The sequence below is a fragment of the Anopheles funestus genome, unplaced genomic scaffold, assembly GCF_943734845.2.
Source record: "Anopheles funestus unplaced genomic scaffold, idAnoFuneDA-416_04 scaffold_9_ctg1, whole genome shotgun sequence".
In the NCBI taxonomy this organism is placed as follows: Eukaryota; Metazoa; Arthropoda; class Insecta; order Diptera; family Culicidae; genus Anopheles; species Anopheles funestus.
This window is the reverse complement of record NW_026045350.1, coordinates 427,196-450,821: the sequence shown is the minus strand read 5'-3', so window position 1 is coordinate 450,821 and position 23,626 is coordinate 427,196. Positions and strand designations below refer to the sequence as shown.

General features: G+C 48.1%; 1 long non-coding RNA gene across 1 annotated transcript; it reads left to right on the top strand.

Annotated features, from left to right (window-relative positions):
- The first annotated feature begins 1,532 nt into the window (after positions 1 to 1,532).
- Positions 1,533 to 23,391, top strand: LOC125774457 (uncharacterized). Its single transcript, XR_007420916.1, has 4 exons — positions 1,533 to 1,570; positions 10,531 to 11,650; positions 12,645 to 13,050; positions 23,266 to 23,391. It is a non-coding gene; the product is annotated as an uncharacterized LOC125774457 (long non-coding RNA).
- The last annotated feature ends 235 nt before the right edge of the window (positions 23,392 to 23,626 follow it).

Sequence of the window (23,626 nt, the reverse complement as noted above, 5' to 3'; positions counted from 1 at the left end):
AGGTGTCTTGGCTAAGGTGTCTTGGCTAATGTGTCTCGGCTAAGGTGTCTTGGCTAATGTGTCTTGGCTAAGGTGTCTTGACTAATGTGTCTTGGCTAATGTGTCTTGGCTAAGGTGTCTTGGCTAAGGTGTCTTGGCTAATGTGTCTCGGCTAAAGTGTCTTGGCTAAGGTGTCTTGGCTAAGGTGTCTTGGCTAAGGTGTCTTGGCTAAGGTGTCTTGACTAAGGTGTCTTGGCTAATGTGTCTCGGCTAAGGTGTCTTGTCTAATGTGTCTTGGCTAAGGTGTCTTGGCTGAGGTGTCTTGGCTAAGGTGTCTTGGCTAATGTGTCTTGGCTAAGGTGTCTTGGCTAAGGTGTCTTGACTAATGTGTCTTGGCTAATGTGTCTTGGCTAAGGTGTCTTGGCTAATGTGTCTTGGCTAAGGTGTCTTGACTAATGTGTCTTGGCTAATGTGTCTTGGCTAAGGTGTCTTGACTAATGTGTCTTGGCTAATGTGTCTTGGCTAAGGTGTCTTGGCTAAGGTGTCTTGGCTAATGTGTCTCGGCTAAAGTGTCTTGGCTAAGGTGTCTTGGCTAAGGTGTCTTGGCTAAGGTGTCTTGGCTAAGGTGTCTTGACTAAGGTGTCTTGGCTAATGTGTCTTGGCTAAGGTGTCTTGGCTGAGGTGTCTTGGCTAAGGGGTCTTGGCTAATGTGTCTTGGCTAAGGTGTCTTTGCTAATGTGTCTCGGCTAAGGTGTCTTGACTAAGGTGTCTTGGCTAATGTGTCTTGGCTAAGGTTTCTTGGCTAAGGTGCCTTGGCTAATGTGTCTTGGCTAAAGTGTCTTGGCTTAGGTGTCTTTGCTAATGTGTCTTGGCTAAGGTGTCTTGGCTAAGGTGTCTTGGCTAATGTGTCTTGGCTAATGTGTCTTGGCTAATGTGTCTTGGCTAATGTGTCTCGGCTAAAGTGTCTTGGCTAAGGTGTCTTGGCTAAGGTGTCTTGGCTAAGGTGTCTTGGCTAAGGTGTCTTGGCTAAGGTGTCTTGGCTAAGGTGTCTTGGCTAATGTGTCTTGGCTAAGGTGTCTTGGCTAATGTGTCTCGGCTAAGGTGTCTTGGCTAAGGTGTCTTGGCTAATGTGTCTCGGCTAAGGTGTCTTGGCTAAGGTGTCTTGGCTAAGGTGTCTCGGCTAATGTGTCTTGGCTAAGGTGTCTTAGCTAAGGTGTCTTGGCTAATGTGTCTTGGCTAAGGTGTCTAGGCTAAGGTGTCTTGACTAAGGTGTCTTGGCTTAGGTGTCTTGGCTAAGGTGTCTTGGCTAAGGTGTCTTGGCTAATGTGTCTCGGCTAAGGTGTCTTGGCTAATGTGTCTCGGTTAAGGTGTCTTGACTAAGGTGTCTTGGCTAAGGTGTCTTGGCTGATGTGTCTCAGCTAAGGTGTCTTGGCTAAGGTGTCTTGGCTAATGTGTCTTGGCTAAAGTGTCTTGGCTAAGGTGTCTTGGCTAATGTGTCTCGGCTAAGGTGTCTTGGCTAAGGTGTCTTGGCTAAGGTGTCTTGGCTAATGTGTCTCGGCTAATGTGTCTTGGATAAGGTGTCTTGGCTAAGGTGTCTTGGCTAATGTGTCTTGGCTAATGTGTCTTGGCTAAGGTGTCTTGGCTAATGTGTCTCGGCTAATGTGTCTTGGCTAATGTGTCTTGGCTAAAGTGTCTTGGCTAAGGTGTCTTGGCTAAGGTGTCTTGGCTAATGTGTCTTGGCTAAGGTGTCTTGGCTAATGTGTCTTGGCTAAGGTGTCTTGGCTAATGTGTCTTGGCTAATGTGTCTTGGCTAAGCTGTCTTGGCTAAGGTGTCTTGGCTAAGGTGTCTTGGCTAAGGTGTCTTGGCTAAGGTGTCTTGGCTAATGTGTCTCGGCTAAAGTGTCTTGGCTAATGTGTCTTGGCTAAGGTGTCTTGGCTAAGGTGTCTTGGCTAAGGTGTCTTGGCTAAGGTGTCTTGGCTAAGGTGTCTTGGCTAAGGTGTCTTGGCTAAGGTGTCTTGGCTAAGGTGTCTTGGCTAATGTGTCTTGGCTAAGGTGTCTTGGCTAAGGTGTCTTGGCTAATGTGTCTTGGCTAATGTGTCTTGGCTAAGGTGTCTTGGCTAAGGTGTCTTGGCTAATGTGTCTTGGCTAAGGTGTCTTGGCTAATGTGTCTCGGCTAAGGTGTCTTGGCTAAGGTGTCTTGGCTAAGGTGTCTTGGCTAATGTGTCTCGGCTAAGGTGTCTTGGCTAATGTGTCTTGGCTAAGGTGTCTTGGCTAAGGTGTCTTGGCTAATGTGTCTTGGCTAATGTGTCTTGGCTAATGTGTCTTGGCTAATGTGTTTTGGCTAAGGTGTCTTGGCTAAGGTGTCTTGGCTAAGGTGTCTTGGCTAAAGTGTCTTGGCTAATGTGTCTCGGCTAAGGTGTCTTGGCTAAGGTGTCTTGGCTAAGGTGTCTTGGCTAATGTGTCTCGGCTAAGGTGTCTTGGCTAATGTGTCTTGGCTAATGTGTCTCGGCTTAGGTGTCTTGGCTAATGTGTCTTGGCTAAGGTGTCTTGGCTAAGGTGTCTTGGCTAAGGTGTCTCGGCTAAGGTGTCTTGGCTAATGTGTCTTGGCTAAGGTGTCTTGGCTAAGGTGTCTTGGCTAATGTGTCTTGGCTAAGGTGTCTTGGCTAAGGTGTCTTGGCTAATGTGTCTCGGCTAAGGTGTCTTGGCTAATGTGTCTTGGCTAATGTGTCTCGGCTAAGGTGTCTTGGCTAATGTGTCTCGGCTAAGGTGTCTTGGCTAATGTGTCTTGGCTAAGGTGTCTTGGCTAAGGTGTCTTGGCTAAGGTGTCTTGGCTAAGGTGTCTTGGCTAAGGTGTCTTGGCTAAGGTGTCTTGGCTAAGGTGTCTTGGCTAAGGTTTCTTGGCTAATGTGTCTTGGCTAAGGTGTCTTGGCAAAGGTGTCTTGGCTAATGTGTCTCGGCTAAGGTGTCTTGGCTAAGTTGTCTTGGCTAAGGTGTCTTGGCTAATGTGTCTTGGCTAATGTGTCTTGGCTAAGGTGTCTTGGCTAAGGTGTCTTGGCTAATGTGTCTCGGCTAAGGTGTCTTGGCTAATGTGTCTTGGCTTATGTGTCTTGGCTAAGGTGTCTTGGCTAAGGTGTCTTGGCTAAGGTGTCTTGGCTAATGTGTCTTGGCTAAGGTGTCTTGGCTAAGGTGTCTTGGCTAAGGTGTCTTGGCTAAGGTGTCTTGGCTAAGGTGTCTTGGCTAAGGTGTCTTGGCTAATGTGTCTTGGCTAAGGTGTCTTGGCTAAGGTGTCTTGGCTAAGGTGTCTTGGCTAAGGTGTCTTGGCTAATGTGTCTCGGCTAAGGTGTCTTGGCTAAGGTGTCTTGGCTAAGGTGTCTTGGCTAATGTGTCTCGGCTATGGTGTCTTGGCTAATGTGTCTTGGCTAAGGTGTCTTGGCTAAGGTGTCTTGGCTAATGTGTCTCGGCTAAGGTGTCTTGGCTAATGTGTCTTGGCTAAGGTGTCTTGGCTAAGGTGTCTTGGCTAAGGTGTCTTGGCTAATGTGTCTTGGCTAATGTGTCTTGGCTAAGGTGTCTTGGCTAATGTGTCTCGGCTAAGGTGTCTTGGCTAAGGTGTCTTGGCTAATGTGTCTTGGCTAAGGTGTCTTGGCTAAGGTGTCTTGGCTAAGGTGTCTTGGCTAATGTTTCTCGGCTGAAGTGTCTTGGCTAATGTGTCTTGGCTAATGTGTCTTGGCTAAGGTGTCTTGGCTAAGGTGTCTTGGCTAAGGTGTCTTGGCTAATGTGTGTCGGCTAAGGTGTCTTGGCTAATGTGTCTTGGCTAAGGTGTCTTGGCTAAGGTGTCTTGGCTAATGTGTCTTGACTAAGGTGTCTTGGCTAAGGTGTCTTGGCTAATGTGTCTCGGCTAAGGTGTCTTGGCTAATGTGTCTTGGCTAAGGTGTCTTGGCTAAGGTGTCTTGGCTAAGGTGTCTTGGCTAAGGTGTCTTGGCTAAGGTGTCTTGGCTAATGTGTCTCGGCTAAGGTGTCTTGGCTAATGTGTCTTGGCTAAGGTGTCTTGGCTAAGGTGTCTTGGCTAAGGTGTCTTGGCTAAGGTGTCTTGGCTAAGGTGTCTTGGCTAATGTGTCTCGGCTAAGGTGTCTTGGCTAAGGTGTCTTGGCTTATGTGTCTTGGCTAAGGTGTCTTGGCTAAGGTGTCTTGGCTAAGGTGTCTTGGCTAATGTGTCTCGGCTAAGGTGTCTTGGCTAATGTGTCTTGGCTAAGGTGTCTTGGCTAATGTGTCTTGGCTAATGTGTCGTGGCTAAGGTGTCTTGGCTAAGGTGTCTTGGCTAATGTGTCTCGGCTAAGGTGTCTTGGCTAATGTGTCTTGGCTAAGGTGTCTTGGCTAAGGTGTCTTGGCTAAGGTGTCTTGGCTAAGGTGTCTTGGCTAAGGTGTCTTGGCTAAGGTGTCTTGGCTAAGGTGTCTTGGCTAAGGTGTCTTGGCTAATGTGTCTTGGCTAAGGTGTCTTGGCTAAGGTGTCTTGGCTAATATGTCTTGGCTAATGTGTCTTGGCTAATGTGTCTTGGCTAAGGTGTCTTGGCTAAGGTGTTTTGGCTAATGTGTCTCGGCTAAGGTGTCTTGGCTAATGTGTCTTGGCTAAGGTGTCTTGGCTAAGGTGTCTTGGCTAAGGTGTCTTGGCTAAGGTGTCTTGGCTATTGTGTCTTGGCTAAGGTGTCTTGGCTAATGTGTCTCGGCTAAGGTGTCTTGGCTAAGGTGTCTTGGCTAAGGTGTCTTGGCTAAGGTGTCTTGGCTAATGTGTCTTGGCTAAGGTGTCTTGGCTAAGGTGTCTTGGCTAAGGTGTCTTGGTTAATGTGTCTTGGCTAAGGTGTCTTGGCTAATGTGTCTCGGCTAAGGTGTCTTGGCTAATGTGTCTTGGCTAATGTGTCTTGGCTAATGTGTCTTGGCTAATGTGTCTTGGCTAATGTGTCTTGGCTAAGGTGTCTTGGCTAAGGTGTCTTGGCTAAGGTGTCTTGGCTAAGGTGTCTTGGCTAATGTGTCTCGGCTAAGGTGTCTTGGCTAAGGTGTCTTGGCTAAGGTGTCTTGGCTAATGTGTCTCGGCTAAGGTGTCTTGGTTAAGGTGTCTTGGCTAAGGTGTCTCAGCTAAGGTGTCTTGGCTAATGTGTCTTGGCTAAGGTGTCTTGGCTAAGGTGTCTTGGCTAATGTGTCTCGGCTAAGGTGTCTTGGCTAAGGTGTCTTGGCTAATGTTTCTTGGCTAAGGTGTCTTGGCTAAGGTGTCTTGGCTAAGGTGTCTTGGCTAATGTGTCTCGGCTAAGGTGTCTTGGCTAATGTGTCTTGGCTAAGGTGTCTTGGCTAATGTGTCTTGGCTAATGTGTCTTGGCTAAGGTGTCTTGGCTAAAGTGTCTTGGCTAAGGTGTCTTGGCTAAGGTGTCTTGGCTAAGGTGTCTTGGCTAAGGTGTCTTGGCTAAGGTGTCTTGGCTAAGGTGTCTTGGCTAAGGTGTCTTGGCTAATGTGTCTTGGCTAAAGTGTCTTGGCTAAAGTGTCTTGGCTAAGGTGTCTTGGCTAATGTGTCTCGGCTAAGGTGTCTTGGCTAAGGTGTCTTGGCTAAGGTGTCTTGGCTAATGTGTCTCGGCTAATGTGTCTTGGCTAAGGTGTCTTGGCTAATGTGTCTTGGCTAATGTGTCTTGGCTAAGGTGTCTTGGCTAAGGTGTCTTGGCTAAGGTGTCTTGGCTAAGGTGTCTTGGCTAATGTGTCTTGGCTAAAGTGTCTTGGCTAAAGTGTCTTGGCTAAGGTGTCTTGGCTAAGGTGTCTTGGCTAAGGTGTCTTGGCTATTGTGTCTTGGCTAAGGTGTCTTGGCTAAGGTGTCTTGGCTAATGTGTCTTGGCTAAGGTGTCTTGGCTAAGGTGTCTTGGCTAAGGTGTCTTGGCTAAGGTGTCTTGGCTAAGGTGTCTTGGCTAATGTGTCTTGGCTAAAGTGTCTTGGCTAAAGTGTCTTGGCTAAGGTGTCTTGGCTAAGGTGTCTTGGCTAAGGTGTCTTGGCTAAGGTGTCTTGGCTAAAGTGTCTTGGCTAATGTGTCTTGGCTAAGGTGTCTTGGCTAAGGTGTCTTGGCTAATGTCTTTTGGCTAAGGTGTCTTGGCTAAAGTGTCTTGGCTAAGGTGTCTTGGCTAATGTGTCTTGGCTAAAGTGTCTTGGCTAAAGTGTCTTGGCTAAGGTGTCTTGGCTAAGGTGTCTTGGCTAAGGTGTCTTGGCTATTGTGTCTTGGCTAAGGTGTCTTGGCTAAGGTGTCTTGGCTAATGTGTCTTGGCTAAGGTGTCTTGGCTAAGGTGTCTTGGCTAAGGTGTCTTGGCTAAGGTGTCTTGGCTAAGGTGTCTTGGCTAATGTGTCTTGGCTAAAGTGTCTTGGCTAAAGTGTCTTGGCTAAGGTGTCTTGGCTAAGGTGTCTTGGCTAAGGTGTCTTGGCTAAGGTGTCTTGGCTAAAGTGTCTTGGCTAATGTGTCTTGGCTAAGGTGTCTTGGCTAAGGTGTCTTGGCTAATGTGTCTTGGCTAAAGTGTCTTGGCTAAAGTGTCTTGGCTAAGGTGTCTTGGCTAAGGTGTCTTGGCTAAGGTGTCTTGGCTATTGTGTCTTGGCTAAGGTGTCTTGGCTAAGGTGTCTTGGCTAATGTGTCTTGGCTAAGGTGTCTTGGCTAAGGTGTCTTGGCTAAGGTGTCTTGGCTAAGGTGTCTTGGCTAAGGTGTCTTGGCTAAGGTGTCTTGGCTAAGGTGTCTTGGCTAAGGTGTCTTGGCTAAGGTGTCTTGGCTAATGTGTCTTGGCTAAAGTGTCTTGGCTAAAGTGTCTTGGCTAATGTGTCTTGGTTAAGGTGTCTTGGCTAAGGTGTCTTGGCTAATGTGTCTCGGCTAAGGTGTCTTGGCTAAGGTGTCTTGGCTAAGGTGTCTTGGCTAAGGTGTCTTTGCTAATGTGTCTTGGCTAAAGTGTCTTGGCTAAAGTGTCTTGGCTAAGGTGTCTTGGCTAAGGTGTCTTGGCTAAGGTGTCTTGGCGAAGGTGTCATGGCTAAGGTGTCTTGGCTAATATGTCTTGGCTAATGTGTCTTGGCTAATGTGTCTTGGCTAAAGTGTCTTGGCTAAGGTGTCTTGGCTAAGGTGTCTTGGCTAAGGTGTCTTGGCTATTGTGTCTTGGCTAAGGTGTCTTGGCTAAGGTGTCTTGGCTAATGTGTCTTGGCTAAGGTGTCTTGGCTAAGGTGTCTTGGCTAAGGTGTCTTGGCTAAGGTGTCTTGGCTAATGTGTCTTGGCTAAAGTGTCTTGGCTAAAGTGTCTTGGCTAAGGTGTCTTGGCTAAGGTGTCTTGGCTAAGGTGTTTTGGCTAAGGTGTCTTGGCTAAGGTGTCTTGGCTAAGGTGTCTTGGCTAAAGTGTCTTGGCTAATGTGTCTTGGCTAAGGTGTCTTGGCTAAGGTGTCTTGGCTAATGTCTTTTGGCTAAGGTGTCTTGGCTAAGGTGTCTTGGCTATGGTGTCTTGGCTAAGCTGTCTTGGCTAATGTCTTTTGGCTAAGGTGTCTTGGCTAAGGTATCTTGGCTAAGGTGTCTTGGCTAAGGTGTCTTGGCTAAGGTGTCTTGGCTAAGGTGTCTTGGCTAAGGTGTCTTGGCTAAGGTGTCTTGGCTAAGGTGTCTTGGCTAAGGTGTCTTGGCTAAGGTGTCTTGGCTAAGGTGTCTTGGCTAAGGTGTCTTGGCTAAGGTGTCTTGGCTAAGGTGTCTTGGCTAATGTGTCTCGGCTAAGGTGTCTTGGCTAAGGTGTCTTGGCTAATGTGTCTCGGCTAAGGTGTCTCGGCTAATGTGTCTTGGCTAAGGTGTCTTGGCTAAGGTGTCTTGGCTAAGGTGTCTTGGCTAAGGTGTCTTGGCTAAGGTGTCTTGGCTAATGTGTCTTGGCTAAAGTGTCTTGGCTAAGGTGTCTTGGCTAAGGTGTCTTGGCTAAGGTGTCTTGGCTAAGGTGTCTTGTTTAATGTGTCTCGGCTAAGGTGTCTTGGCTAAGGTGTCTTGGCTAATGTGTCTCGGCTAAGGTGTCTTGGCTAAGGTGTCTTGGCTAATGTCTTTTGGCTAAGGTGTCTTGGCTAAGGTATCTTGGCTAAGGTGTCTTGGCTAAGGTGTCTTGGCTAAGGTGTCTTGGCTAAGGTGTCTTGGCTAAGGTGTCTTGGCTAAGGTGTCTTGGCTAAGGTGTCTTGGCTAAGGTGTCTTGGCTAAGGTGTCTTGGCTAAGGTGTCTTGGCTAAGGTGTCTTGGCTAAGGTGTCTTGGCTAATGTGTCTCGGCTAAGGTGTCTTGGCTAAGGTGTCTTGGCTAATGTGTCTCGGCTAAGGTGTCTCGGCTAATGTGTCTTGGCTAAGGTGTCTTGGCTAAGGTGTCTTGGCTAAGGTGTCTTGGCTAAGGTGTCTTGGCTAAGGTGTCTTGGCTAATGTGTCTTGGCTAAAGTGTCTTGGCTAAGGTGTCTTGGCTAATGTGTCTCGGCTAAGGTGTCTCGGCTAATGTGTCTTGGCTAAGGTGTCTTGGCTAAGGTGTCTTGGCTAAGGTGTCTTGGCTAAGGTGTCTTGGCTAAAGTGTCTTGGCTAAGGTGTCTTGGCTAAGGTGTCTTGGCTAAGGTGTCTTGGCTAAGGTGTCTTGACTAAGGTGTCTTGGCTAAGGTGTCTTGGCTAAGGTGTCTTGGCTAAGGTGCCTTGGCTAATGTGTCTTGGCTAAAGTGTCTTGGCTAAAGTGTCTTGGCTAAGGTGTCTTGGCTAAGGTGTCTTGGCTAATGTGTCTCGGCTAAGGTGTCTTGGCTAAGGTGTCTTGGCTAATGTGTCTTGGCTAAAGTGTCTTGGCTAAGGTGTCTTGGCTAAGGTGTCTTGGCTAAGGTGTCTTGGCTAAGGTGTCTTGGCTAAAGTGTCTTGGCTAATGTGTCTTGGCTAATGTGTCTTGGCTAAGGTGTCTTGGCTAATGTGTCTCGGCTAAGGTGTCTTGCCTAAGGTGTCTTGGCTAAGGTGTCTTGGCTAAGGTGTCTTGGCTAATGTGTCTTGGCTAAAGTGTCTTGGCTAAAGTGTCTTGGCTAAGGTGTCTTGGCTAATGTGTCTCGGCTAAGGTGTCTTGGCTAAGGTGTCTTGGCTAAGGTGTCTTGGCTAATGTGTCTCGGCTAAAGTGTCTTGGCTAAGGTGTCTTGGCTAAGGTGTCTTGGCTAATGTGTCTCGGCTAAGGTGTCTTGGCTAAGGTGTCTTGGCTAATGTGTCTCGGCTAAGGTGTCTCGGCTAATGTGTCTTGGCTAAGGTGTCTTGGCTAAGGTGTCTTGGCTAAGGTGTCTTGGCTAAGGTGTCTTGGCTAAGGTGTCTTGGCTAATGTGTCTTGGCTAAAGTGTCTTGGCTAAGGTGTCTTGGCTAAGGTGTCTTGGCTAAGGTGTCTTGGCTAAGGTGTCTTGTTTAATGTGTCTCGGCTAAGGTGTCTTGGCTAAGGTGTCTTGGCTAATGTGTCTCGGCTAAGGTGTCTTGGCTAAGGTGTCTTGGCTAATGTCTTTTGGCTAAGGTGTCTTGGCTAAGGTATCTTGGCTAAGGTGTCTTGGCTAAGGTGTCTTGGCTAAGGTGTCTTGGCTAAGGTGTCTTGGCTAAGGTGTCTTGGCTAAGGTGTCTTGGCTAAGGTGTCTTGGCTAAGGTGTCTTGGCTAAGGTGTCTTGGCTAAGGTGTCTTGGCTAAGGTGTCTTGGCTAAGGTGTCTTGGCTAATGTGTCTCGGCTAAGGTGTCTTGGCTAAGGTGTCTTGGCTAATGTGTCTCGGCTAAGGTGTCTCGGCTAATGTGTCTTGGCTAAGGTGTCTTGGCTAAGGTGTCTTGGCTAAGGTGTCTTGGCTAAGGTGTCTTGGCTAAGGTGTCTTGGCTAATGTGTCTTGGCTAAAGTGTCTTGGCTAAGGTGTCTTGGCTAATGTGTCTCGGCTAAGGTGTCTCGGCTAATGTGTCTTGGCTAAGGTGTCTTGGCTAAGGTGTCTTGGCTAAGGTGTCTTGGCTAAGGTGTCTTGGCTAAAGTGTCTTGGCTAAGGTGTCTTGGCTAAGGTGTCTTGGCTAAGGTGTCTTGGCTAAGGTGTCTTGACTAAGGTGTCTTGGCTAAGGTGTCTTGGCTAAGGTGTCTTGGCTAAGGTGCCTTGGCTAATGTGTCTTGGCTAAAGTGTCTTGGCTAAAGTGTCTTGGCTAAGGTGTCTTGGCTAAGGTGTCTTGGCTAATGTGTCTCGGCTAAGGTGTCTTGGCTAAGGTGTCTTGGCTAATGTGTCTTGGCTAAAGTGTCTTGGCTAAGGTGTCTTGGCTAAGGTGTCTTGGCTAAGGTGTCTTGGCTAAGGTGTCTTGGCTAAAGTGTCTTGGCTAATGTGTCTTGGCTAATGTGTCTTGGCTAAGGTGTCTTGGCTAATGTGTCTCGGCTAAGGTGTCTTGCCTAAGGTGTCTTGGCTAAGGTGTCTTGGCTAAGGTGTCTTGGCTAATGTGTCTTGGCTAAAGTGTCTTGGCTAAAGTGTCTTGGCTAAGGTGTCTTGGCTAATGTGTCTCGGCTAAGGTGTCTTGGCTAAGGTGTCTTGGCTAAGGTGTCTTGGCTAATGTGTCTCGGCTAATGTGTCTTGGCTAAGGTGTCTTGGCTAATGTGTCTTGGCTAATGTGTCTTGGCTAAGGTGTCTTGGCTAAGGTGTCTTGGCTAATGTGTCTTGGCTAAAGTGTCTTGGCTAAGGTGTCTTGGCTAATGTGTCTCGGCTAAGGTGTCTTGGCTAAAGTGTCTTGGCTAATGTGTCTTGGCTAAGGTGTCTTGGCTAAGGTGTCTTGGCTAAGGTGTCTTGGCTAAGGTGTCTTGGCTAAGGTGTCTTGGCTAATGTGTCTTGGCTAATGTGTCTTGGCTAAAGTGTCTTGGCTAAGGTGTCTTGGCTAATGTGTCTTGGCTAAAGTGTCTTGGCTAAGGTGTCTTGGCTAATGTGTCTCGGCTAAGGTGTCTTGGCTAAGGTGTCTTGGCTAAGGTGTCTTGGCTAAGGTGTCTTGGCTAAGGTGTCTTGGCTAATGTGTCTTGGCTAATGTGTCTTGGCTAAAGTGTCTTGGCTAAGGTGTCTTGGCTAATGTGTCTCGGCTAAGGTGTCTTGGCTAAGGTGTCTTGGCTAAGGTGTCTTGGCTAATGTGTCTCGGCTAATGTGTCTTGGCTAAGGTGTCTTGGCTAATGTGTCTTTGCTAATGTGTCTTGGCTAAGGTGTCTTGGCTAAGGTGTCTTGGCTAATGTGTCTTGGCTAAAGTGTCTTGGCTAAGGTGTCTTGGCTAATGTGTCTCGGCTAATGTGTCTTGGCTAAGGTGTCTTGGCTAAGGTGTCTTGGCTAAAGTGTCTTGGCTAAGGTGTCTTGGCTAAGGTGTCTTGGCTAAGGTGTCTTGGCTAAGGTGTCTTGGCTAAAGTGTCTTGGCTAATGTGTCTTGGCTAAGGTGTCTTGGCTAATGTGTCTCGGCTAAGGTGTCTTGGCTAAGGTGTCTTGGCTAAGGTGTCTTGGCTAATGTGTCTCGGCTAAGGTGTCTTGGCTAAGGTGTCTTGGCTAAGGTGTCTTGGCTAAGGTGTCTTGGCTAAGGTGTCTTGGCTAATGTGTCTTGGCTAAGGTGTCTTGGCTAAGGTGTCTTGGTTAAGGTGTCTTGGCTAAGGTGTCTTGGCTAAGGTGTCTTGGCTAAGGTGTCTTGGCTAAGGTGTCTTGGCTAAGGTGTCTTGGCTAAGGTGTCTTGGCTAAGGTGTCTTGGCTAAGGTGTCTTGGCTAAGGTGTCTTGGCTAAGGTGTCTTGGCTAAGGTGTCTTGGCTAAGGTGTCTTGGCTAATGTGTCTTGGCTAAAGTGTCTTGGCTAAAGTGTCTTGGCTAAGGTGTCTTGGCTAAGGTGTCTTGGCTAAGGTGTCTTGGCTAAGGTGTCTTGGCTAAAGTGTCTTGGCTAATGTGTCTTGGCTAATGTGTCTTGGCTAAGGTGTCTCGGCTAAGGTGTCTTGGCTAAGGTGTCTTGGCTAATGTGTCTCGGCTAAGGTGTCTCGGCTAAGGTGTCTTGGCTAAAGTGTCTTGGCTAATGTGTCTTGGCTAAGGTGTCTTGGCTAAGGTGTCTTGGCTAAGGTGTCTTGGCTAAGGTGTCTTGGCTAAGGTGTCTTGGCTAAGGTGTCTTGGCTAAGGTGTCTTGGCTAAGGTGTCTTGGCTAATGTGTCTTGGCTAAGGTGTCTTGGCTAAGGTGTCTTGGCTAAGGTGTCTTGGCTAAGGTGTCTTGGCTAAGGTGTCTTGGCTAAGGTGTCTTGGCTAAGGTGTCTTGGCTAAGGTGTCTTGGCTAAGGTGTCTTGGCTAAGGTGTCTTGGCTAATGTGTCTTGGCTAAAGTGTCTTGGCTAAGGTGTCTTGGCTAAGGTGTCTTGGCTAAGGTGTCTTGGCTAAAGTGTCTTGGCTAATGTGTCATGGCTAATGTGTCTTGGCTAAGGTGTCTTGGCTAATGTGTCTCGGCTAAGGTGTCTTGGCTAAGGTGTCTTGGCTAAGGTGTCTTGGCTAAGGTGTCTTGGCTAATGTGTCTTGGCTAAAGTGTCTTGGCTAAAGTGTCTTGGCTAAGGTGTCTTGGCTAATGTGTCTTGGCTAATGTGTCTTGGCTAATGTGTCTTGGCTAAGGTGTCTTGGCTAAGGTGTCTTGGCTAATGTGTCTTGGCTAAAGTGTCTTGGCTAAGGTGTCTTGGCTAATGTGTCTCGGCTAAAGTGTCTTGGATAAGGTGTCTTGGCTAGAGTGTCTTGGCTAATGTGTCTCGGCTAATGTGTCTTGGCTAAGGTGTCTTGGCTAATGTGTCTTGGCTAATGTGTCTTGGCTAAGGTGTCTTGGCTAAGGTGTCTTGGCTAATGTGTCTTGGCTAAAGTGTCTTGGCTAAGGTGTCTTGGCTAATGTGTCTCGGCTAAGGTGTCTTGGCTAAAGTGTCTTGGCTAATGTGTCTTGGCTAATGTGTCTTGGCTAAGGTGTCTTGGCTAAGGTGTCTTGGCTAAGGTGTCTTGGCTAAGGTGTCTTGGCTAATGTGTCTTGGCTAAAGTGTCTTGGCTAAGGTGTCTTGGCTAAGGTGTCTTGGCTAAGGTGTCTTGGCTAAGGTGTCTTGGCTAAAGTGTCTTGGCTAATGTGTCTTGGCTAATGTGTCTTGGCTAAGGTGTCTTGGCTAATGTGTCTCGGCTAAGGTGTCTTGGCTAAGGTGTCTTGGCTAAGGTGTCTTGGCTAAGGTGTCTTAACTAATGTGTCTTGGCTAAAGTGTCTTGGCTAAAGTGTCTTGGCTAAGGTGTCTTGGCTAATGTGTCTCGGCTAAGGTGTCTTGGCTAAGGTGTCTTGGCTAAGGTGTCTTGGCTAATGTGTCTCGGCTAATGTGTCTTGGCTAATGTGTCTTGGCTAATGTGTCTTGGCTAAGGTGTCTTGGCTAAGGTGTCTTGGCTAATGTGTCTTGGCTAAAGTGTCTTGGCTAAGGTGTCTTGGCTAAGGTGTCTTGGCTAAGGTGTCTTGGCTAAGGTGTCTTGGCTAATGTGTCTTGGCTAAAGTGTCTTGGCTAAGGTGTCTTGGCTAAGGTGTCTTGGCTAAGGTGTCTTGGCTAAGGTGTCTTGGCTAAAGTGTCTTGGCTAATGTGTCTTGGCTAATGTGTCTTGGCTAAGGTGTCTTGGCTAATGTGTCTCGGCTAAGGTGTCTTGGCTAAGGTGTCTTGGCTAAGGTGTCTTGGCTAAGGTGTCTTGGCTAATGTGTCTTGGCTAAAGTGTCTTGGCTAAAGTGTCTTGGCTAAGGTGTCTTGGCTAATGTGTCTCGGCTAAGGTGTCTTGGCTAAGGTGTCTTGGCTAAGGTGTCTTGGCTAATGTGTCTCGGCTAAGGTGTCTTGGCTAATGTGTCTTGGCTAATGTGTCTTGGCTAAGGTGTCTTGGCTAAGGTGTCTTGGCTAATGTGTCTTGGCTAAAGTGTCTTGGCTAAGGTGTCTTGGCTAATGTGTCTCGGCTAAGGTGTCTTGGCTAATGTGTCTTGGCTAATGTGTCTTGGCTAAGGTGTCTTGGCTAAGGTGTCTTGGCTAAGGTGTCTTGGCTAAGGTGTCTTGGCTAAGGTGTCTTGGCTAATGTGTCTTGGCTAATGTGTCTTGGCTAAAGTGTCTTGGCTAAGGTGTCTTGGCTAATGTGTCTTGGCTAAAGTGTCTTGGCTAAGGTGTCTTGGCTAATGTGTCTCGGCTAAGGTGTCTTGGCTAAGGTGTCTTGGCTAAGGTGTCTTGGCTAAGGTGTCTTGGCTAAGGTGTCTTGGCTTATGTGTCTTGGCTAATGTGTCTTGGCTAAAGTGTCTTGGCTAAGGTGTCTTGGCTAATGTGTCTCGGCTAAGGTGTCTTGGCTAAGGTGTCTTGGCTAAGGTGTCTTGGCTAATGTGTCTCGGCTAATGTGTCTTGGCTAAGGTGTCTTGGCTAATGTGTCTTGGCTAATGTGTCTTGGCTAAGGTGTCTTGGCTAAGGTGTCTTGGCTAATGTGTCTTGGCTAAAGTGTCTTGGCTAAGGTGTCTTGGCTAATGTGTCTCGGCTAATGTGTCTTGGCTAATGTGTCTTGGCTAAGGTGTCTTGGCTAAGGTGTCTTGGCTAATGTGTCTTGGCTAATGTGTCTTGGCTAATGTGTCTTGGCTAAGGTGTCTTGGCTAATGTGTCTTGGCTAAGGTGTCTTGGCTAAAGTGTCTTGGCTAAGGTGTCTTGGCTAAGGTGTCTTAGCTAAAGTGTCTTGGCTAAGGTGTCTTGGCTAAGGTGTCTTGGCTAAGGTGTCTTGGCTAATGTGTCTCGGCTAAGGTGTCTCGGCTAAGGTGTCTTGGCTAAAGTGTCTTGGCTAATGTGTCTTGGCTAAGGTGTCTTGGCTAAGGTGTCTTGGCTAAGGTGTCTTGGCTAAGGTGTCTTGGCTAAGGTGTCTTGGCTAAGGTGTCTTGGCTAAGGTGTCTTGGCTAATGTGTCTTGGCTAAAGTGTCTTGGCTAAAGTGTCTTGGCTAAGGTGTCTTGGCTAAGGTGTCTTGGCTAAGGTGTCTTGGCTAAGGTGTCTTGGCTAAGGTGTCTTGGCTAAGGTGTCTTGGCTAAGGTGTCTTGGCTAAGGTGTCTTGGCTAAGGTGTCTTGGCTAAGGTGTCTTGGCTAAGGTGTCTTGGCTAAGGTGTCTTGGCTAAGGTGTCTTGGCTAAGGTGTCTTGGCTAATGTGTCTTGGCTAATGTGTCTTGGCTAAGGTGTCTTGGCTAAGGTGTCTTGGCTAATGTGTCTCGGCTAAGGTGTCTCGGCTAAGGTGTCTTGGCTAAAGTGTCTTGGCTAATGTGTCTTGGCTAAGGTGTCTTGGCTAAGGTGTCTTGGCTAAGGTGTCTTGGCTAAGGTGTCTTGGCTAAGGTGTCTTGGCTAAGGTGTCTTGGCTAAGGTGTCTTGGCTAATGTGTCTTGGCTAAAGTGTCTTGGCTAAGGTGTCTTGGCTAAGGTGTCTTGGCTAAGGTGTCTTGGCTAAGGTGTCTTGGCTAAGGTGTCTTGGCTAAGGTGTCTTGGCTAAGGTGTCTTGGCTAAGGTGTCTTGGCTAAGGTGTCTTGGCTAATGTGTCTTGGCTAAAGTGTCTTGGCTAAAGTGTCTTGGCTAAGGTGTCTTGGCTAAGGTGTCTTGGCTAAGGTGTCTTGGCTAAAGTGTCTTGGCTATGGTGTCTTGGCTAAGGTGTCTTGGCTAAGGTGTCTTGGCTTATGTGTCTTGGCTAATGTGTCTCGGCTAAGGTGTCTTGGCTAAGGTGTCTTGGCTAAGGTGTCTTGGCTAATGTGTCTTGGCTAAAGTGTCTTGGCTAAAGTGTCTTGGCTAAGGTGTCTTGGCTAAGGTGTCTTGGCTAAGGTGTCTTGGCTAATGTGTCTCGGCTTATGTGTCTTGGCTAAGGTGTCTTGGCTAAGGTGTCTTGGCTAAGGTGTCTTGGCTAATGTGTCTCGGCTAAGGTGTCTTGGCTAAAGTGTCTTGGCTAATGTGTCTTGGCTAAGGTGTCTTAGCTAAGGTGTCTTGGCTAAGGTGTCTTGGCTAAGGTGTCTTGGCTAAGGTGTCTTGGCTAAAGTGTCTTGGCTAAGGTGTCTTGGCTAAGGTGTCTTGGCTAAGGTGTCTTGGCTAAGGTGTCTTGGCTAAGGTGTCTTGGCTAAGGTGTCTTGGCTAATGTGTCTTGGCTAAAGTGTCTTGGCTAAAGTGTCTTGGCTAAGGTGTCTTGGCTAAGGTGTCTTGGCTAAGGTGTCTTGGCTAAGGTGTCTTGGCTAAGGTGTCTTGGCTAATGTGTCTTGGCTAAAGTGTCTTGGCTAAGGTGTCTTGGCTAAGGTGTCTTGGCTAAGGTGTCTTGGCTAAGGTGTCTTGGCTAAGGTGTCTTGGCTAAGGTGTCTTGGCTAAGGTGTCTTGGCTAAGGTGTCTTGGCTAAGGTGTCTTGGCTAAGGTGTCCTGGCTAAGGTGTCTTGGCTAATGTGTCTTGGCTAAAGTGTCTTGGCTAAGGTGTCTTGGCTAAGGTGTCTTGGCTAAGGTGTCTTGGCTAAGGTGTCTTGGCTAAAGTGTTTGGCTAAGGTGTCTTGGCTAAGGTGTCTTGGCTAAGGTGTCTTGGCTTATGTGTCTTGGCTAATGTGTCTCGGCTAAGGTGTCTTGGCTAAGGTGTCTTGGCTAAGGTGTCTTGGCTAAGGTGTCTTGGCTAAGGTGTTTTGGCTAAGGTGTCTTGGCTAAGGTGTCTTGGCTAAGGTGTCTTGGCTAAGGTGTCTTGGCTAAGGTGTCTTGGCTAAGGTGTCTTGGCTAAGGTGTCTTGGCTAATGTGTCTCGGCTAAGGTGTCTCGGCTAAGGTGTCTTGGCTAAAGTGTCTTGGCTAATGTGTCTTGGCTAAGGTGTCTTGGCTAAGGTGTCTTGGCTAAGGTGTCTTGGCTAAGGTGTCTTGGCTAAGGTGTCTTGGCTAAGGTGTCTTGGCTAAGGTGTCTTGGCTAAGGTGTCTTGGCTAAAGTGTCTTGGCTAAAGTGTCTTGGCTAAGGTGTCTTGGCTAAGGTGTCTTGGCTAAGGTGTCTTGGCTAAGGTGTCTTGGCTAAAGTGTCTTGGCTAATGTGTCTTGGCTAATGTGTCTTGGCTAAGGTGTCTTGGCTAAGGTGTCTTGGCTAAGGTGTCTTGGCTAAGGTGTCTTGGCTAAGGTGTCTTGGCTAAGGTGTCTTGGCTAAAGTGTCTTGGCTAAGGTGTCTTGGCTAAGGTGTCTTGGCTAAGGTGTCTTGGCTAAGGTGTCTTGGCTAAGGTGTCTTGGCTAAAGTGTCTTGGCTAATGTGTCTTGGCTAAGGTGTCTTGGCTAATGTGTCTCGGCTAAGGTGTCTTGGCTAAGGTGTCTTGGCTAAGGTGTCTTGGCTAATGTGTCTTGGCTAAGGTGTCTTGGCTAAGGTGTCTTGGCTAAGGTGTCTTGGCTAAGGTGTCTTGGCTAAGGTGTCTTGGCTAAGGTGTCTTGGCTAAGGTGTCTTGGCTAAGGTGTCTTGGCTAATGTGTCTTGGCTAAAGTGTCTTGGCTAAAGTGTCTTGGCTAAGGTGTCTTGGCTAAGGTGTCTTGGCTAAGGTGTCTTGGCTAAGGTGTCTTGGCTAAAGTGTCTTGGCTAAGGTGTCTTGGCTAAGGTGTCTTGGCTAAGGTGTCTTGGCTTATGTGTCTTGGCTAATGTGTCTCGGCTAAGGTGTCTTGGCTAAGGTGTCTTGGCTAAGGTGTCTTGGCTAATGTGTCTTGGCTAAAGTGTCTTGGCTAAAGTGTCTTGGCTAAGGTGTCTTGGCTAAGGTGTCTTGGCTAAGGTGTCTTGGCTAAGGTGTCTTGGCTAAGGTGTCTTGGCTAAGGTGTCTTGGCTAAGGTGTCTTGGCTAAGGTGTCTTGGCTAATGTGTCTTGGCTAAAGTGTCTTGGCTAAAGTGTCTTGGCTAAGGTGTCTTGGCTAAGGTGTCTTGGCTAAGGTGTCTTAGCTAAGGTGTCTTGGCTAAGGTGTCTTGGCTAAGGTGTCTTGGCTAAGGTGTCTTGGCTAAGGTGTCTTGGCTAATGTGTCTTGGCTAAGGTGTCTTGGCTAAGGTGTCTTGGCTAAGGTGTCTTGGCTAATGTGTCTTGGCTAATGTGTCATGGCTTAGATGTCTTGGCTAATGTGTCTCTGCTAAGGTGTCTTGGCTAAGGTGTCTTTGCTAATGTGTCTTGGCTAAGGTGTCTTGGCTAATGTGTCTTGGCAAAGGTGTCTTGGCTAATGTGTCTCGGCTAATGTGTCGTGGCTAATGTGTCTTGGCTAATGTGTCTTGGCTAATGTGTCTTGGCTAAGGTGTCTTGGCTAATGTGTCTTGGCTAATGTGTCTTGGCTAAGGTGTCTTGGCTAATGTGTCTCGGCAAAGGTGTCTTGGCTAATGTGTCTTGGCTAAGGTGTCTTGGCTAATGTGTCTCGGCTAAAGTGTCTTGGCTAATGTGTCTTGGCTAAGATGTCTTGGCTAATGTGTCTCGGCTAAGGTGTCTTGGCTAATGTGTCTTGGCTAAGGTGTCTTGGCTAAGGTGTCTTGGCTAATGTGTCTTGGCTAAGGTGTCTTGGCTAAGGTGTCTTGGCTAATGTGTCTTGGCTAATGTGTCTTGGCTAAGGTGTCTTGGCTAATGTGTCTCGGCAAAGGTGTCTTGGCAAATGTGTCTTGGCTAAGGTGTCTTGTCTAATGTGTCTTGGCTAAGGTGTCTTGGCTAAGGTGTCTTGGCTAATGTGTCTTGGCTAATGTGTCTTGGCTAAGGTGTCTTGGCTAAGGTGTCTTGGCTAATGTGTCTTGGCTAAAGTGTCTTGGCTAAGGTGTCTTGGCTAAGGTGTCTTGGCTAAGGTGTCTTGGCTAAGGTGTCTTGGCTAAGGTGTCTTGGCTAAGGTGTCTTGGCTAATGTGTCTTGGCTAAAGTGTCTTGGCTAAAGTGTCTTGGCTAAGGTGTCTTGGCTAAGGTGTCTTGGCTAAGGTGTCTTGGCTAAGGTGTCTTGGCTAAAGTGTCTTGGCTAAGGTGTCTTGGCTAAGGTGTCTTGGCTAAGGTGTCTTGGCTTATGTGTCTTGGCTAATGTGTCTCGGCTAAGGTGTCTTGGCTAAGGTGTCTTGGCTAAGGTGTCTTGGCTAATGTGTCTTGGCTAAAGTGTCTTGGCTAAAGTGTCTTGGCTAAGGTGTCTTGGCTAAGGTGTCTTGGCTAAGGTGTCTTGGCTAAGGTGTCTTGGCTAAGGTGTCTTGGCTAAGGTGTCTTGGCTAAGGTGTCTTGGCTAAGGTGTCTTGGCTAATGTGTCTTGGCTAAAGTGTCTTGGCTAAAGTGTCTTGGCTAAGGTGTCTTGGCTAAGGTGTCTTGGCTAAGCTGTCTTGGCTAAGGTGTCTTAGCTAAGGTGTCTTGGCTAAGGTGTCTTGGCTAAGGTGTCTTGGTTAAGGTGTCTTGGCTAAGGTGTCTTGGCTAATGTGTCTTGGCTAAAGTGTCTTGGCTAAAGTGTCTTGGCTAAGGTGTCTTGGCTAAGGTGTCTTGGCTAAGGTGTCTTGGCTAAGGTGTCTTGGCTAAGGTGTCTTGGCTAAGGTGTCTTGGCTAATGTGTCTTGGCTAAAGTGTCTTGGCTAAAGTGTCTTGGCTAAGGTGTCTTGGCTAAGGTGTCTTGGCTAAGGTGTCTTGGCTAAGGTGTCTTGGCTAAGGTGTCTTGGCTAATGTGTCTTGGCTAAAGTGTCTTGGCTAAGGTGTCTTGGCTAAGGTGTCTTGGCTAAGGTTTTTTTTTTTTTTTTTTTTTTTTTTTTTTTTTTTTTTTTTACAAGGAGTTTAAAATCTTCGAAAGACACCCACAATGGGGGACATGGGATTTTTACCCAGTAAAAAACTCTCCTTGAACCCTGTGCACCCTCCCACGGAATCACCTCGCGGTATTACTTCATGGGAGGGGCAGTGCTGTGGCACTCAGTCTGTCTTATGATACGCGCTAGCAACAAGCAACACTTTTGTTTGTTTGTTTTTTTTTTTTTTTTTTTTTTTTTTTCACAACACAACACAACACTGGACATCACATACACAGCACAGCACACACTCATGCGAGACCAAACCGTTGATCTTGCCGCCACTGTTTCTGCAGTTTCACCAGAATCGATCGCATCGCCGTTTCAGCTGCCTTCCACAGATCTGCACTCTGCAACATCACTTGCAGGATGTTCGACGCGTTCACTGCCGTTCCGCACTTGTCGCTCAATTGCCGGCGCTCCTCAGCGAATCTAGGACAGTAGAACAAAACGTGTTCAGCTGTCTCATCTACGTCCCCGCATGCTGGGCATCGTGGTGAAGCGGCATGTCGGAATCTATGCAGGTAGTTCCTGAAACAGCCATGACCGGAGAGAAATTGTGTGACGAAGAAGTTCACTTCGCCATGTTTCCTTCCCAGCCACGTTTCAACGTCGGGGATCAAGGAATAGGTCCATCTCCCTTTCGCCGAGTTGCTCCAAGCCACCTGCCATTTCCTCTTTGACTCCGACTTAACTGCTCCATCAGCAAGAGGTTCCCCCGAGCGTGCGTTGCGGAAGTTCTTCGCGTCTTCTTCAAGGGTGATGTAGAGCGGCATGATTCCCGCAATTACGCATACCGCATCATACGATATGGTACGATACGCACTGGTAACACGCATGACCAATCGTCTGTGTACCTTATCCACAGCTTTCCGGTTCTGCTTCGCCGACATGATGTGTGCCCACGCCGGGGCTCCGTACCTCACTACGGACGTAGCTACATTAGCGTGTAGGCGCCTAATGTTGCTGCTTGGTCCACCTATATTTGGCATGAATGTTGCCATCATATTTGCGGTCTTCATAGCCTTCCCACACACTTCTACGAGGTGCTGCTTGAAGTTCAGCCGATCGTCGATTATGACTCCGAGATATTTTAGATATCTGGTAGACTCAATGTGGTGCGAGCCAACCAATATCGTAGCTTTCTGTACTTCCCTGTGGCTGCTGATGACTATAAACTTCGTCTTCGCGTGCTCAATTTGCAGCTTTACCCCTCTCATCCACCTATCAATCCTGTTGACTGCGTCCGTTGCCAGCATCTCGATCTCCTCAATCGTTTCGCCGGTTATTGTAAGGGCGATGTCATCTGCAAACCCGATCAATTGAGCTCCTGGTGGCAGTGCGAGAGTCAGCACCCCGTCATACATGACGTTCCACAGAGTGGGTCCTAAAACTGATCCCTGTGGGACGCCTGCCGTAATCGAGGTTGTCCGGACTCCTTCCTCCGTGTCATATTGTAGCACCCGTCCTTGAAGATAATTACTCAAGAGCCTGCACAAGTACGGGGGAACCTCCATGCGCTCCAACCCAGCAGCAATTGCCTCCCAGCTAGCACTGTTAAAGGCGTTTTTTACATCGATTGTAATCAACGCGCAGTAACGTGCACCGGACCTTTTTCTCCGAAACGCAGCATATCCCGTCTCCAGCACTGCCAACATTGCGTCGACTGTTGAGCGCTTCTTCCGAAATCCAAACTGCCGCTTAGAAAGTCCAAGCGGACCTTCCGTGTGCACTGTCAGGCGATCCAGAATTGGAATTTCCTGTACCTTAGCCAGGGAATCTGTGAGCCCCAAAGGCCTTAGAGCTGATGGGTCGCCCGGCTGCTTTCCTGGTTTTGGTATTAGCACCAGCTTCTGCTGTTTCCACGTCGACGGGAATTGGCCTGACTTCAGTGTGTCCTGGAGTACAATCTGGAACACTTTCGGGAAAGCTCTCATGGCTACTTTGACTGCTTCGTTTGGAATGCCATCCGGGCCAGGTGCTTTCCCAGGTTTAAGACGGTCGGCAATCCGTAGAATTTCGTCTTCAGTTATTGGCTCAATCTCTTTTTCTGAAGTTCTGAAGGTAGTGTACAGTTCTGGAGCGTCATGAGTGGGGAACAAATTCCCAATGATCCTTTTAAGTCTCATGGGACATCGTTCCACAGGCTCTTGGCGAGTTTTCACCTTCTGCATCACTGTCTTGTAGGCAAAACCCCAGGGCTTCCGAGCAATTTCAGCACTAAGCTCCAGGAAGCATCTCCTCTTACTGTCTTTAATTGCTCTCTTCAGATCAGACCTGGCCGTGACGTATGCTGCTCGCAGTTGATCTCGGTTTCCAATACGTCTCTCCCGCTGTAATTTCCGGCGTACTGCTATGCACCTGGCCCGTAGTGTCGCGATAGAAGCGTTCCACCAATAGGCAGGGTTTCGCTTACAGCTGGAGGCTTTTCTCCTCGGCATTGTCGCATCGCAAGCATCAGTCAACCCAGCTGCTAGTTCGTGCACGCTGCGCGCATCTGCGAAGCCACCAAAGGCTAACGCCTCCTTGAACAGCTCCTCGTCGAAAAACTGGATTTTCCAACCTAGGGTGCCGTTAGTATACACTGTCGTTGGCATGCTCCTTCTGATGGCAGCGTATCGGACAACTCGATGGTCGCTGAGAGTGTACGCTTCGCTCACTCTCCAGTTCAGATGTCGCGCTAGGATTGGGCTACAGAACGTGATGTCTATAATCGAAGTCCTATCATTTCTACTAAACGTGGGAGTAGAACCTACGTTTCCCAAAACAACATCCAGTCGAGCAAGGCTTTCTAGCACCGCGTCTCCTCTGGTGTTCGTCCGTCTACTTCCCCATTCAACCGCCCAGGCATTGAAGTCTCCAGCTATAACTACTGGGCTTCGACCCTCGAGCTGTTCCACTAGGCTGTCTAACATATCGTTGAATTTGTTTAGCTCCCACCTGGGGGGAGCGTAGCAGCTGTCTTGGCTAAGGTGTCTTGGCTAAGGTGTCTTGGCTAAGGTGTCTTGGCTAAGGTGTCTTGGCTAAGGTGTCTTGGCTAAGGTGTCTTGGCTAAGGTGTCTTGGCTAAGGTGTCTTGGCTAAGGTGTCCTGGCTAAGGTGTCTTGGCTAATGTGTCTTGGCTAAAGTGTCTTGGCTAAAGTGTCTTGGCTAAGATGTCTTGGCTAAGGTGTCTTGGCTAAGTTGTCTTGGCTAAGGTGTCTTGGCTAAAGTGTCTTGGCTAAGGTGTCTTGGCTAAGGTGTCTTGGCTAAGGTGTCTTGGCTTATGTGTCTTGGCTAATGTGTCTCGGCTAAGGTGTCTTGGCTAAGGTGTCTTGGCTAAGGTGTCTTGGCTAATATGTCTTGGCTAAAGTGTCTTGGCTAAAGTGTCTTGGCTAAGGTGTCTTGGCTAAGGTGTCTTGGCTAAGGTGTCTTGGCTAAGGTGTCTTGGCTAATGTGTCTTGGCTTGTGTGTCTTGGCTAAGGTGTCTTGGCTAAGGTGTCTTGGCTAAGGTGTCTTGGCTAAGGTGTCTTGGCTAAGGTGTCTTGGCTAATGTGTCTCGGCTAAGGTGTCTTGGCTAAAGTGTCTTGGCTAATGTGTCTTGGCTAAGGTGTCTCGGCTAATGTGTCTTGGCTAAGGTGTCTTGGCTAAGGTGTCTTGGCTAATGTGTCTTGGCTAATGTGTCTTGGCTAAGGTGTCTTGGCTAATGTGTCTCGGCAAAGGTGTCTTGGCAAATGTGTCTTGGCTAATGTGTCTTGGCTAATGTGTCTTGGCTAAGGTGTCTTGGCTAAGGTGTCTTGGCTAATGTGTCTTGGCTAATGTGTCTTGGCTAATGTGTCTCGGCTAAAGTGTCTTGGCTAAGGTGTCTTGGCTAAGGTGTCTTGGCTAAGGTGTCTTGGCTAAGGTGTCTTGGCTAATGTGTCTCGGCT